The 14,365-nt window shown below is 37.5% G+C and overlaps 1 protein-coding gene across 2 annotated transcripts in view; it reads right to left on the bottom strand.

The window, feature by feature from the left end:
• LOC101421447 (zinc finger protein 135-like) overlaps positions 1–14,147 on the bottom strand; it is an 88,959-nt gene extending 74,812 nt beyond the window's left edge. For both annotated transcript variants that reach the window (XR_009186280.2, XM_012528565.4), the window contains exon 1: positions 14,028–14,147. The gene's annotated coding sequence lies outside the window, so the exon portion shown is untranslated. The remainder of the gene's footprint in view (positions 1–14,027) is intronic.
• Positions 14,148–14,365: the final 218 nt, after the last annotated feature.

Here is a 14,365-nt window from a genome sequence, read left to right as displayed (position 1 = left end):
TCAACTGGGAGAGAGTGGCCTATTCAACAAATGGTGTCTGGAGAACTGGATAGCCATATGTAGAAGAATGAAAGAGGATTACCATCTCACACCTTATACAAAGATCAACTCAAGATGGATCAAAGACCTAAATATAAGAGCCAAGACCATAAAAACCTTAGAAAGCAGTGTAGGGAAACATCTACAGGACCTTGTAATAGGAAATGGATTTATGAATATCTCACCAAAAGCACGAGCAGCAAAAGAACTAATAGATAAACGGGACTTCCTCAAAATTAAAGCCTTCTGCACCTCAAAGGAGTTTGTCAAGAAAGTAAAAAGGGAGCCCACACAGTGGGAGAAAATATTTGGCAATCATATATCTGATAAGAAACTTATAACTTGCATATATAAAGAACTCCTATATCTTGAAAATAAAAAGATAAACAACCCATTTAAAAAATGGGAAAAAGACTTAAACAGACACTTCTCCGAAGAAGAAATACAAATGGCAAGAAAGCACATGAAAATATGTTCCAAATCTCTAGCTATCAGGGAAATGCAAATCAAAACTACAATGAGATACCATCTTACACCCATAAGATTGGCAGCTATGAAAAAAAACAGAAGAATACAAGTGCTGGAGAGGATGTGAAGGAAGGGGAACACTCATCCACTGCTGGTGGGAATGCAGAAGGATCCAACCATTCTGGAGAACAGTATGGCGGTTTCTCAAAAAACTAGCCATAGATTTGCCATATGACCCAGCAATACCACTGCTGGGTATATACCCGACAGAACTGAAAACAAGGACACAAACCGATATATGTACACCAATGTTCATAGCAGCATTGTTCACTATTGCCAAAAGTTGGAATCAACCCAAATGCCCATCAACAGATGAGTGGATCAATAAAATGTGGTATATACACACAATGGAATACTACTCGGCTGTAAGAACAAACACACTACAAACACATGTGATAACATGGATGAATCTTGAGAACCTTATGTTGAGTGAAGCAACCCAGACATTGAAGGACAAATACTACATGACCTCAATGATACGAAATAAACAAGCTGCCCTAGATAGCAAGAGACTGAACAATAGGCTTACAGGAAATCGGAGGGTGGAGGAAGGATATGAGCCAATGTCTGCAGGGGTGGAATTTAAGACGAGATGGTGGTAAGTATGAACACAAAGAAGAGATAAAAGGGGGGCAAGGGGTTGCCTTTGGTTGGGGCTTTGCGGGTTTGAGGGTGGCTGGTGAGGGACGGATGGGTAACGTTGCCCAAAAGTGGGGGGAGGGAGGGGTAGCATACGAACACAGGAGAGGGTCAGGAGTTGGTGGAGAGTAAAATGCCGAGAAAATCATATCAAAATATAATAAAGAGGGTTACATGTTTAGAATGCTCGGAGGGGAGTGTCTGATGCAGGACGGGCTCCTGGGGAATGTCTAAATGCTCATTCTGCCAGAGTGGGTGACACCATGGGGTAGAATCCCAAGTAGTGAGAGTGGGGGTGGACCCACATCCTGGGGAGGACTAATGCCATCAAATAGAGGGAACTGTATCCCTCGAGAGAAAGGGTGGCTCCCAGGGCATTGGGGCAGTTGAGCAAGTTAGGCCCTGAACACTATTCCATCTATCTCTGGAAGTGGCTCCTCAGGAAACGGAGGTTGGCTGTCACTGTGGGCACCAAGGTGGAAGGGAAAATGGACGTTAAATGTGTGGAACCAAAGTAAATGGGGGGTAAGAGAGGAGTTTCTTGAGAGTACACAAGGGGGGATATAAAACATGTAATATTACACCATAACATATAGGAGATGACAAACTGATAATGTAAACCATAATGTAAAACATAGGATAACTAACAATGTAAAGAACTGTGTATCCTAAAGTATGCACCATAATGTAAGCACAGATGTCACCTTGTTAGAAAGCTAATGTCTCAGACTCTGTACATCACTTTAAGTAAATATGATATGAATAGGGCGTAAGAGTATCACTGTGGAAGGGAAAAGGTTTTCTGGTGGATGTGTGGGAGTGCTGTATATTATATATATGCATTGCTGTGGTCTAGGACTCCTGTGAAGAAAAGCTGAATAATTAGGGGGGAAAAAAAAAAAAAAAAGATAGGATGTGGAATTTTTTCAAGTCAACATTCTTTATCTAAGTTCTTTATCTAACTTTATCCAAGTTCTTTATCTATCCTTTAAACCCATCGCTATATGCCATTCCCTAGTAAGGGACCATGACATTATATTGGACTTCAAATTTCGGGGAGTTCTGGATCACAGAGTGTTTCAACAATGGCAATGGAGGGATACTGGTATGGGATACCAATGACAGGTGATATATGGCTGACAGGGAGCTGTACAGAACATATGTCCAGGGTGCATGGTAATGTTTGGATATACTCATAGTGGCAACAATTAAAAACCACAGCAGGGGGGGTACTGGGTTCCTGGCCAGGGGTGCTCTGTCGTGGTCCCTAGGGGAGCAGTGACAGTCTCCCAGGTACAGCGGCGGGGACCGGGAGGGAGTGAGGGTTCAACAGTGAGCCCCTGATGCTAATGACTATGCTTGTGAGCTGATAAACCTAAAATAAGAACAAGGCCTAGAGCAACATTGTGCCTGGGAATTTCCTCCTGTCAGCCTTCATGTTACTCAAATGTGGCCAGTCTCAAAGCCAAACTCAGCATGTAAATGCAATGCCTTCCCCCCAGCGTGGGACATGACACCCAGGGATGAGCCTCCCTGGCAACGAGGGACCACTATCAACTACCAACTGATGATGCAACTGGAAAAGGACCTTATACGGAAGGTTCAATGCGGATCAGCAGAATATCCATGTCTACATAAAATAACATGACTTTAAAATGCTGTTTGACCTAAAGTAAGGGGGAAATGGAAAGGAGAAATGAGTTTATATGGCTACGAGTTTCTAAAAAAGAGTCTGGAGGCTGGCAGAAGGATTGCCCTCATGCACAACTGAGCAGAGTCAGAGAGACAGATAAAGCAGATACAACCCCCAGATATTGGTTCCTTTGAGGGCTAAAGAGAGTTTATGGGAGTTATGGTCATGGCCGATGGGGTTAACTACCAGGGCAGATGGCCCCTCTTTGGAAATGGTGTTTATGTGTGATGAATCTGGACTCAGATGGGATCTCCCTTCATAAGACTTTCATGCTAATGTGCTGGAGGTGCAGTTAATGTTGGGGTTTAAGATATATTTAGGGGATTTGAATCTCTGGACTGACAATGTGACAGCCAGGTCCTGAGCCTCAACAGACTCCAGCACCTACAATCTGATCTATTGGACTTACCACACTCAGCTAAGATGGAGTTGAAGAAAGACAACCACCACACCATGGAGCCTAGAGTGATTACAACTGAAAATGGGCGGATTGCATCCAGCATCCATGTGGAATCTGAGCCTCCTCTTGACATAGAGGTGCAATGGACACAACCAATCCAATGTCCACATAGAAGAGGTGGCATTGGATTGGGAAAAGTGGACATGGTGGACGATGGGTATGGGGAAAGGCAGGAAGAGATGAGAGGTGGAGGCGTCTTTGGGACATGGAGCTGCCCTGGATGGTGCTTCAGAGATAATCACCGGACACTAAATCCTCACAGGGCCCACTGGATGGAATGGAGGAGAGTATGGGCCATGATGTGGACCATTGTCTATGAGGTGCAGAGGTGCCCAAAGATGTACTTACCAAATCCAATGGATGTGTCATGATGATGGGAACGAGTGTTGTTGGGGGGGGGAGAGGGGGGGTGGGGGGTGGGGTTGAATGGGACCTCACATATATATTTTTAATGTAATATTATTACAAAGTCAATAAAAAAAAAAAGTGCCCAAAAAAACAAAAACAACAACAAAAAAAAATATGAAGTTCCCATATACCCCACTCCCCACCTCCACCCACCACTCCCCCCACATGAACAACCTCTTTCATCAGTGTGGCAAATTCAGGGCATGACTCCCTGGAATACAGTCCTCACGTGATTGAACTGGTTTTAAAAGGTATGCAAAAATAGAGGTTATATTCACTTTAAGAAGAAGAAACTCGACAAGGCAAGAATTTGGGAAGAGAGAAAAGTGAAGTTTTCTTTTGTAACCTAAGAATCTAGTTCACCTCACCATTTCTTCCAATTTTGGACTTCTGGTGGGTTCTCCAAACAATAGGTGTAAGGAGGCCACATTTATTTACACTTTTATAAGTCCTAAGTATATTCAGACTTTTTGTATTTCAAAGAAATACCTTCCACTTTTATTGTATCCACTTTTGCCACACCACTCTCATTTATTATTTATATTTGTATACCTTATTAATTTTTTTAATCTATTTCATTATTTTTAATTGTGTTGTCCATGATTCTAGGTTTTTTGCATTCAATACGGTAAGTAAAAAACATGTGTGACCATTAAGCTTATATTAATCAAGTTTAAATAAAACTAAAAATTCAGTGCTTTATAAGCACTAAACAAGTTTTAAGTGCCCAACAGCTATATGTGGCTAGTGACTTCTGTAATGGACTATGCAGATATAGAACACTGTCTTCACTGCAGAAAGAACTATTAGGAATATTCACCTGAATCTTAGATATTTCTTCTATTTTTTCCATTTGAAAATCCGAATCATTTTTTGCTTCTCTATCATTCCAATGTCTACACCTCAATAATGTTTAATTTTATTTAACTTTTTAAGTAGGTGCTTATATCATTTAATGATTTATTTTAATTGACATAAGTATTTTACATAATAAAAAATAATTATCTCAGGAATATTGGTTTAGATTTGTGACTCTGGTAATTTTATGTAATGCATTCAACTATTATTGCTATTTTTCAAAATGTACTTTCTAATTGTGCCAAGGTTATTTATAAGAGATTTCCCTCTTAATTTTCTGTTCATAGGTTATATTTTCCATGTTTCTCATTATTTTCTCATTTTATTTCCTTTTGAATAGGGAATATTGGTCATCTCTTTCAAATTTTTGAGGTTTTCCTCCATCCTACTGTATGAAACATTTGTATGGTGGTTCCATAAGCTCTTAAAAGGTAGTTTTTGTTTTTGTTTTTGTTTTTCAGGGTATGGTACTTTAATACTTTGCTGAATAACTGTGGAAAATATTCTAATTTCTTTTGAGAAAGTAGTTAGAATTTTTCTTATAAAAACAAGAAGTGATAAAAACCAATGAGATGATACATAAGTTAGATAGTCCTGAGTCCCTAACTAAGCCCTAGGTCATCAAACTAAAACTTAACTAATTTCCTGTCTCTGTAAGTTCTCCTGAATCCTAAGAACAACCAATCATAACTCCTGGCTTTTTCTTCTGTAGTTTAGTTCCTCTAAGCCAAAGCTAAGCCAAACAAGGAAAACTATGCTGTGTGAGCAATAAGATTATTTTCTTTAAGACTACCTTATCCTATTTATAAAAAGCCTTTTTGCTCTCACTCTTCTAAGCTCCCTTCCATTTTAGGAACTATATGTTGTCTGATTAATGAAATTCTTTAAAAACTTATGAGATCAATAGAATGATTTTCTTTGAATTTTTTACTTTTAGTCATTTTGTCTAGGAGGAGGGGATCCAAAGATGACCACTAATGACTTTGGTGACAATAAGAAAGACAGAAAAAAGTGCCTGCTGAACGCTTTGTGTTTTCTTTCCTCCTCATCTCCAAGGTTCTTTGATGAGTCCTTCTCAGATTTGAGTCCACTATTTCTGTGTTGGAGCTCTCTGATCTCACTAGTTGTCAGTCCAAAGGTTAGTGGGTTAATCTTATTGATGAGAAAGTTCAAATTTTGAGCCTAAGTCACTAGCCTTTTAGTACAGACCAGTTTCATTTCTGCTATTGCTGGTTTCTTTATCCTGGGCACAAGGTAAGAAGTGAAATGATAAAGATGGGATCCCCAAGTTCATCTAAAGTTTGATTCCATATACACTGTGACTTTGGCATATGTTGCCTAAGAGTTACCTCCTCAGGGTCTGCTTGTTGCTCAAATGGGGCATCTCCCTAAGACAAATCAGTATTCTCAGTATATAAACACACTACATTTCCACTGACATGGAACATGACTGCTGAGGATAAGCCTCCCTGGCACCAAGGGATTATTACCAAGCACCAACTAGCAATGCACCTGGAAAAAGACCTTGACTAAAGGGGAAAATGGTAAATAAAAATGAGTTTTTATGGCTAAGAGATTTCAAAGTGAGTCAGGAGGACATTTCAGAGGTTACGCTTATGCATGTCTCAGCAGGACCTCATTGATTGTGACAGTAAGTAGTGCCTGAAATAGTGGGGCCCCTGAGGATGCTAGACACATCCAGATACTATAGGCAAGGCAGACAGCTCAAGAGTTTAGCACTCTGACAGTGGGTCTTACTTTGGAATTTATGTTCCCCATTGTGACAGAGCTGGAATCATCTGTGGTTTCCCTACACATGGCTCCTCTACTCCTTCTATTTGAAGCTATAGCTAGTATTAAACTTAACAGGTGTATATTCAAGACATTTAAATCTTTAGTCTGTCCACATGCCAGTTGGGCCCTGAATCTTAGCAGATTTGCAAAACCTATTCTCCAGTTCATTAGCCTAAGCCATGACAACAAGGTGATGATGACAACAAAAATCCCAAGGAACAGAGAGTCTGCAACTACAAGGAAGATAGTTACATCCATCTGCTACATGGGATCTAAGTCCCCTTTCAATTAGAGGCAGAGTATACATCACCATCCCAAAATCCTGAAGATTGGGGAACAAACAATGGACTAAAATAGATGTACTATTATTCTACTATAAACTTATTATTATTCCAGCAATGGAAGAACTTTAAGCATTTATGTGGAGGCAGTGCCACCATAGGTTCTGTGGGGAGGGAGAGGGAGGAATAGGTATAATATGGGGGCATTTTTGGGACATTGGACTTGTTCTGAATGATGTTGCAATACAGGCCATTACATATATATATATGTAACATGTGTAATATGTGTGTGTAATATATATATTACATATGTAATATGTGTGTACAGAGTATAAACTATACTATGCACTATAATCCATGATTAGTAGCAATAATTCAATATGTGTACATAAATTGTAACAATGTACTACACTAATGGAAGATGTTAATGTGGGAAAGTATAGTAAGGGGAGGGAGTAGGACATATGGAATTCCCTTATATTTTTATGTAACATTTATATAATCTAAAGTTTCTTTAAAACATAAGTAAAATTATGGGGCTAGAAGATGTATCAATCTAACAAACTGGCAAAATCTTACTAAAGACAAGCTGGAACTTCCATTTCCATTTTGGGAAATATCCAATTAGACAAAATTACTCATTACCCTAAAAAAGGAGCTCAAAAACTAAACAGTTAAATGGAATGTCTGCTTTATTTAGTAATAAGACAATACAAGAAAAATAGTTTCATTAAAGGGCTCTTTGCAAAAGACAAATGAAAAAGTGTGAGCTCAGAAGATTTATGCTTTCTTTTTTCTATGTTTTGTGTCTGACAAATGGCTAACGTAGTTTTAATTGAAGCTATAAACTCTCTATTTGTGTCTGTCTATATGTCTAATGAATGGCATTTCATACCTCTAAACAGTATTACTAAAGTAACTTATATTCCTTTAAAGGCATCTATTCAAGTTGCCTTAAAGATAAGTACTTATATATACTATATATATATATACTATATATATATATATATATATATATATATATATATATAGTTCCAGAGATTAAGAAAAACAAACTTCTAGTATTTCCAGTGAAAACAAAGAATGCATAGAAGTAAATCCAAATTTTAAAAAATTTTTAAATTTCACTTAATTCAGGTAAACCCTAGGCAAATAGGACTGACTGAATAGTAACTAAATAAAAATACCTATGTCTTTGGAATTATCAATACTAAGTAAAATATAAGCACACAATTTTATTCTAGTTTGGTGTGTTCTTCCTAAATTTATGCAGTGTTCTAATAAAATAATACAGCACTATATCTCCTAGATCCTTAAGATGATAAAAAAATGTAAACTGAGTTTTGAAGGAGGTTGGGTTGAAGGCAGTTTACAAGATCTATTTGATAACAAATATGTAAGTTATGCAGGGTGTGTTTTGTTAAGGGAATGGCAAAGCATTTTGTCTAAGAGGAAAATGACAGGTTTTTACAGAATGAGAAAAAGGAATATTTAGGACAATGTGAATAGATATAGAAAGTGGTAGACTCTTTTCAGAAAAGGGATTTTATGTCATGGTCATTGGTGATCAAGATTTGATACGTTTATAAGATTTTTAAGTTTCCTTAGATAATAACTTCATCCAAAACTAGTATTTGATTTTCTTTCCTTTAAAATGACAAAGTATGCTTGGATTACTGGTCTACTCTTAATAAGAATTAATAAAAAGTTTTTCTAAAACATCTGAATAACCTGCTTAGAGAGAAAGATACTATATCTTATCAGAAAAAACTCTTATGCCAAATATCCTTTATATAAACATCATTTGTTTTAGAGAATGACTTCTCACTTTTGAAATAAAGTATTTTTTATCATGATGCTACTGCCTCTCTTTATTTTTATAATATTTTCTTGTCACTTTCATTAAGGAATTAAATATTGCTTCACAGTTTCCATGCTCCTATTTATCAAAGTATTAAAACCTGACAACTTCTGACCGTTTCCTTCCAAATATTGAACCATAAATAATATCTCCTTGGTCTCAAACTCTTATTGGGATTATCCAGAAGGTTCTTAGAAAACCACAAAGGATTTTTCTCTTTCCCCTTGTGAAAAGAAAGGTGATAAACTAGTTTGAGTTTTTACATGTTATCAGTTGCATAGGACGTGTTATCAAATTAAAAATGGTTTTGTAACTTTCTGTTGGCTAAATTATAGGATAAAATGTTATTGATATAATCATTTCAGAAATTATATAAAGTTCTTAGAGACTTGTCTATATCTACAGTGTCCACCAATTGTCCAAGTACTGATAAGTCTGATATTAGATAGTAGTATTATTGGCCATAAGTTCAGTTGTACTTAAAAAAAATTTTTGTGACCAATCATCTGATTGTTCTCTTTTGTAAAACAGCAATAAGTTATCCATGGACATTTTAAGTTTTCTGTCATCTAGAGAGAGTTTTTTATGTGGATGCTTCCCTGAAAACACGTGCAGTCAGTTGCAGGCCAGTGTTCTTCATCTTCAACATAAAGGGTTTTCTCAGACCTATGGAAAGGACTATACCAAACTATCTGAGGCACCAGCTTCTAATGATGTCCTTAAATGACTTTGAGAGCATACCACTGTACTGAGTGAAGTGAAAATCTACAGAATTTTAATGAAGAAGCTGATAGATTCTTGAGATTGATAACAGAAGATCTAATGAAACACAGATTTATTAAAGTATAAATGAACTGATAAAGACTTTTCATAGTTTTCTTTGAATTTTTGCTGTTATTTTATTATTCTATTTTCTATATACAAGGAATCCCAAACAGAATTATGCTATCTATAATTCATAAAACATTCACCTTTATCTCCTTGCCTGATTCCTCCAGAATTTGAAAACTTTTACTGAATATTCTTCAGTGTATCTGATCTCCTTGTTAACAGGAAATAACTGGAGTAAAAGTTTATATAATAAAGTCTTAGGGATGTTAATTCAAGAACACAGAGGAAACTCCAAATATATTGCATATTATACCCCCACCTTGATGCAGTTGTCTGTTCTGACCCAAACTATGTTAAAGATTAAGGAGAAACTGCAAAATTAATTATAGCCTCAGCAAACTTAACTCTGAGCAGTTCTAACATTTTTCCTCCAGAAAACTGACTTCTTAGGTGATCTTTCTACTTCACCTCTTAACCTTCACCTAAAATGCTACATCATTATTGAATCTGCTACTCTGGTATTTTTATCCAATCAGGGATATCCCAAGACTGTAAACTGTTAATTTCAAGATTAATGACTCCATACATGCTCTTATGATCAAAGCAATGTCATTCTATTTGTTAATGCTTCTTATGCTAGAATTGTTAATGGTACATTCCAAACAGGCTATACCACATACTGATTGAATAATGTAGTAATCCACAATTTTCTTCCAGAATTTTCATCCAAAAGGACGAACTCTGTGCTCTTACCCAACCCTGAGAGAAATTATGTTAACATCTATAGCAGGGGTTCTTTTTTCCCTGGATCCCTTTGCCTGTCAGGTAAAAACCACAGACCCCTTGCTTCTCAGAAGGCAGTGGCAGATAGTTTTATAACAACCAACACTGGTATGTATTTAAAGTAAAACTTTCAATTCAAGTTCACAGACCCCTTGAAATATTTCCCCAACTTAAAACCCTAATCTACAGTGATTTCAGCATGCATGGAAGCAAAGAGGGTTCCTCACTTCTTCTGGTATGCCAGTTGAAAACTGTAGACTAGTAAATTATCTCCTTTCTACCAATTTATTCCCATCTACGACTGCCATCAAGATAAAGGCTTAAATAAAAAGAACTGAGACCACTTGCATATTTTCATGCAAAAACACCACTAATGAAACAGCTATAATTGTAAACCTAATACTGTCTCAATTAACTAAAGAACCTAGCCATTGCTGGCCCAAATTTTACATTTGGTCCTCTATTTATCATAGCATTCCTTTTAGGAAACTCACATTCTCCCTACATAAAATTGTTACTAGCAGACCTACCTCTGAGAATAAATTGAGAACTGATCACTTGTTGTCACATCACGATATGACCCAATTTGCAAATATTGCATTAAGGAATACATTATCCCAAAGATTATCCTGAACAAGTAAAGGACACCTTTCCTGTCCCACATGACAGACACTCCATTAATCATAATCTGCCACAAAATGGGTCTACTGGAAATGACAGATAAAAGAGAGCCCTAGTTCCTCATTAAATGGCACCCTGCCGAGTACTCCTAATTTCTGGTAATACAACCTAACTACAGTGTGCAGAGCCATGGGTCCACATTACTCAAATAAAAAGTACTCTATGAGACTCCTAGACAAATTATGGAGAATTAAAAATCAAATGCATCAGAAAAGGAAGTAGAAAATGTCACAAAGTAGACTACTTATTCCCAAGGTGACAGATCAAGTCCTAACATAAAGAGGTTCTCACACGGACTCTACCCTACTAATACTTACAATGCATAAAATCTCTATATTTCCCTATGCTTTGTCCTTGCCTGGAAAGACAATGCTATTGTCTGCTTCTCCAAGGACATTTCAAAGTCTATAAGGTTACAGACTGTTGGAATTGTCACCAAAAACCATTATCTATGCACACTGCAAGGGACCACATTTTTTGACTCAAAACAAATTTTGTTCTTATCACAAATGCTTCAGTCTCTTTGGATCAGACAGTACCCTTAGTTCATATAAAATATGAACACTTGACCCAAGGTCTTCTTTACTCTCCCTTAAGCTTTCTTGGATCTGTAACCTTGTAACCAGAAATTAAGAATTAACAAAAGTTTATGATTACTGACTCATTATAGAGTTGTGGTTTTTTTTCCTTATATTATCAGTATATTATACAATAGCCCAAAGATAATACCTGAAATTACTGAAACTGGCTAAGTCAACCTCACCCTTCTTTATGGTTGTTACAAACTAGGCTCATCCTTGTGTATACTTACTATTGAGATTGTTATTCCAGTCTGATTTAATCTTTGTTTATAGTTATTTCAAAATTATTCTCACCCTTGTGTATACTTACTATTGTGGTCTTTATTCTAGACTAAACTTACATTTGTTTATGGTTATTTGAAAACTAGCATGTGTATATTTCCTATTCTGATTGTATATTTTCCTTTTCTATCTCCTCCTGTGTGAATCCATAAAAACCTTAAACTCCTCACAACCAAGGAGGCAGACTCTGAGCCATGGCTAGACCAATGATCTCTTTTCTATCCTAGCAAATAACTCTTCACACTTGAAACCAAAATAACTCAGGATTTGATCTTTAAAGTGTATTGGAAGGAAAGAACATGCTTTTGCTCTGTATCAACCATACCAGAGATACAATCTGTTGAGAATACTATAAATATACCATAAAAGAGTTTGGAAAACTTACTATTAATAGTCCACATGCCTCCACAAACTACAAGTTACCTTAACAATGCATGTCCACCTTAAAGGCTAAGCTACTGATATGCTAAAGATTCGCAACACAAATTTTGGTCAATTGTTCACTCAAACTCTCAATACGACAGACCCTTGGGTATAAGGACAAATGATAGTATTCCAAGTAATGAATTTATAAAAAACATCACTACTGTAGTTACATGGTTTTGCCAGGCAATAAGGTTATTGTAGAAATTTTATCATATATTTATTTGCCTGGGCAGTAAATTACCTTAATAACTGATAAATGTCTGGGCAATGTGCAATTGGACTCCTCACAAGTCCCTTCTGAATTTAGAATAAATCTGAAACTTCTCACTGAAATACTTCCCTCAATGTACAGTCTCAGGCAAGACAGGATTTACCAAGGGAGTTAAAGATTTTGGGTTTGCCTCTTTTGGCAGATCACTGTTGCCTTGGCCTGGGGTTAACAAAAATGAAAACAGGATTAGATAGTTATCAATCACAAAAGAAGAAATTACTGAATCTAATGCTAGAGCTAGAGTTGCACAGCATGTCATTAGATTTATTACACTTGTTTTAGACAATAGCATTGTCAAAACCGTTACTTATTAGCTGAAACAAGGAGGCATTTTAGCCATTGCCTATCCACCTGTTTAACTTGGGTACATACCTCTGGGGAAGTTGAGACACAATTGCATGAAACAATTAAATAGAGGACATGGTTTAAAAAGGTAAGGCCTTCCTCAAGGCCCTGATTTCATCATGTTGATTTCAGTTGGGTCAAATCATGAGTCCTGGGCTTAGGAGTATACTATAATGCAGGCAGTTGAGACTTTAATCACTCTAGTATTCATTATGGTCTCCCGGTGTACTGTTTTCTCTTAAGGGTTTTGAATGTGTGTCCCCAGCCACTTGTGATTACTTTATGTCTGCGATCATTTGCCCAGCAAATAATTTATGTCTGGAATGACATAAAAATAATGATCATGGAAAAACTGGCATCACGACCATCTATCTATGAGCTGAACATGAAAATAACTGAGACCTTAGGCAGTAAATGAAAATGGGCTCAACACCTTACATATTGATCACAACTCTCAATGCCTGAGAGTCATATCAAATAGGGGAAATTGTTAAATGAATTCAGTAGGCCCTGGATGGAATCCTTCATGCTAAACCCTAAATCAGCAAACTGAAGCTTAATTTAGTGTCTAGCTCTTCTAAGTGATCTTTTCCCCAGAACCGGAAACAACAACCTGCCATAACATGCCAGGTTATTTCCTCTCCTCCTTCTCCAAAAATCTTAATCTGTTCTGTTTGTTTTTGTGCAGATATCTGTCCCTGGCTCCTACGATTTGTTTTAATTCTCTTCCTCACTCAGTGTCCCACTTCCTTTACACTTTTCATTTGTGGGACTCTTCAGTCTAGCAGCAGTTCAGTTCAACCGTCCCCCTCCATTTTTCTCTGTGAGGATTTTCTGCCAAAAGTTTCTTTCTTACTAGTTTATCCTGCCTCTGAGAGTCAGACAGGGTCATTTGCGAAAGGTGGGATACCCAGAAAAGTCCGTTCTGCATTAAGGGAATTCCACCAACAGTAACTGGATTGAGTGAGTGCACCCCTCGTCCATAGGCCATTCTGCTGCGATTTTACTCCCCACCCCCCTAAAATGGGGGCCCGTGTTTTCAGCACTCCTCAGCAGCTGGTTTGCAGCGCTGGATCTCTGTGGGCTTCTGTTTCTATACCTGGATATGCTTGGGGTTCCAACTCACTGCTGTCAGTTCCAAAATCTTCTTCCCTGGTAAGAGGCATCCAGGCTGCTTGCTGCCTCCGGAAAACTCCCAAGTTTTGCACGGGACCCACCGAGAGGGAAGGCAGGAGGACCTGTAGGTCCCGGATGGAAGTTTCCTACCTGAAATCTTTCTCTCTCTTCAGTTAGCATTTGCGGAGTCCTCCAGTCTCTACCTTTCTCGGAGTATCAGGGTCGGTTTCTTCCAGGGTACGCCGTCCGTCGCTGTTTGATGACGTCACCCCATCGCCATTGATTTTTTTTTTTAAGTACTAAAGGTTAAACCCTGGACCTCCTACTCCCGACGCCGGTGTTCAACCAGTTGGCGTACGTTAACTCCCCCAGTGAGTTTTCCCTAACTTTATCTCAACTTCAAAAAATAAAATAAGACACAAAAGGCAGCTTAACAACTTATGGAAGTATTAATTTAAGAAATTCTGTCCCGCCACATTTATCTTAAT

The sequence above is a fragment of the Dasypus novemcinctus genome, chromosome 6 (assembly GCF_030445035.2).
Source record: "Dasypus novemcinctus isolate mDasNov1 chromosome 6, mDasNov1.1.hap2, whole genome shotgun sequence".
Taxonomy (NCBI): Eukaryota; Metazoa; Chordata; class Mammalia; order Cingulata; family Dasypodidae; genus Dasypus; species Dasypus novemcinctus.
Note: the sequence above shows the minus strand (reverse complement) of the source record. Positions and strands in the feature narration are given on the sequence as shown.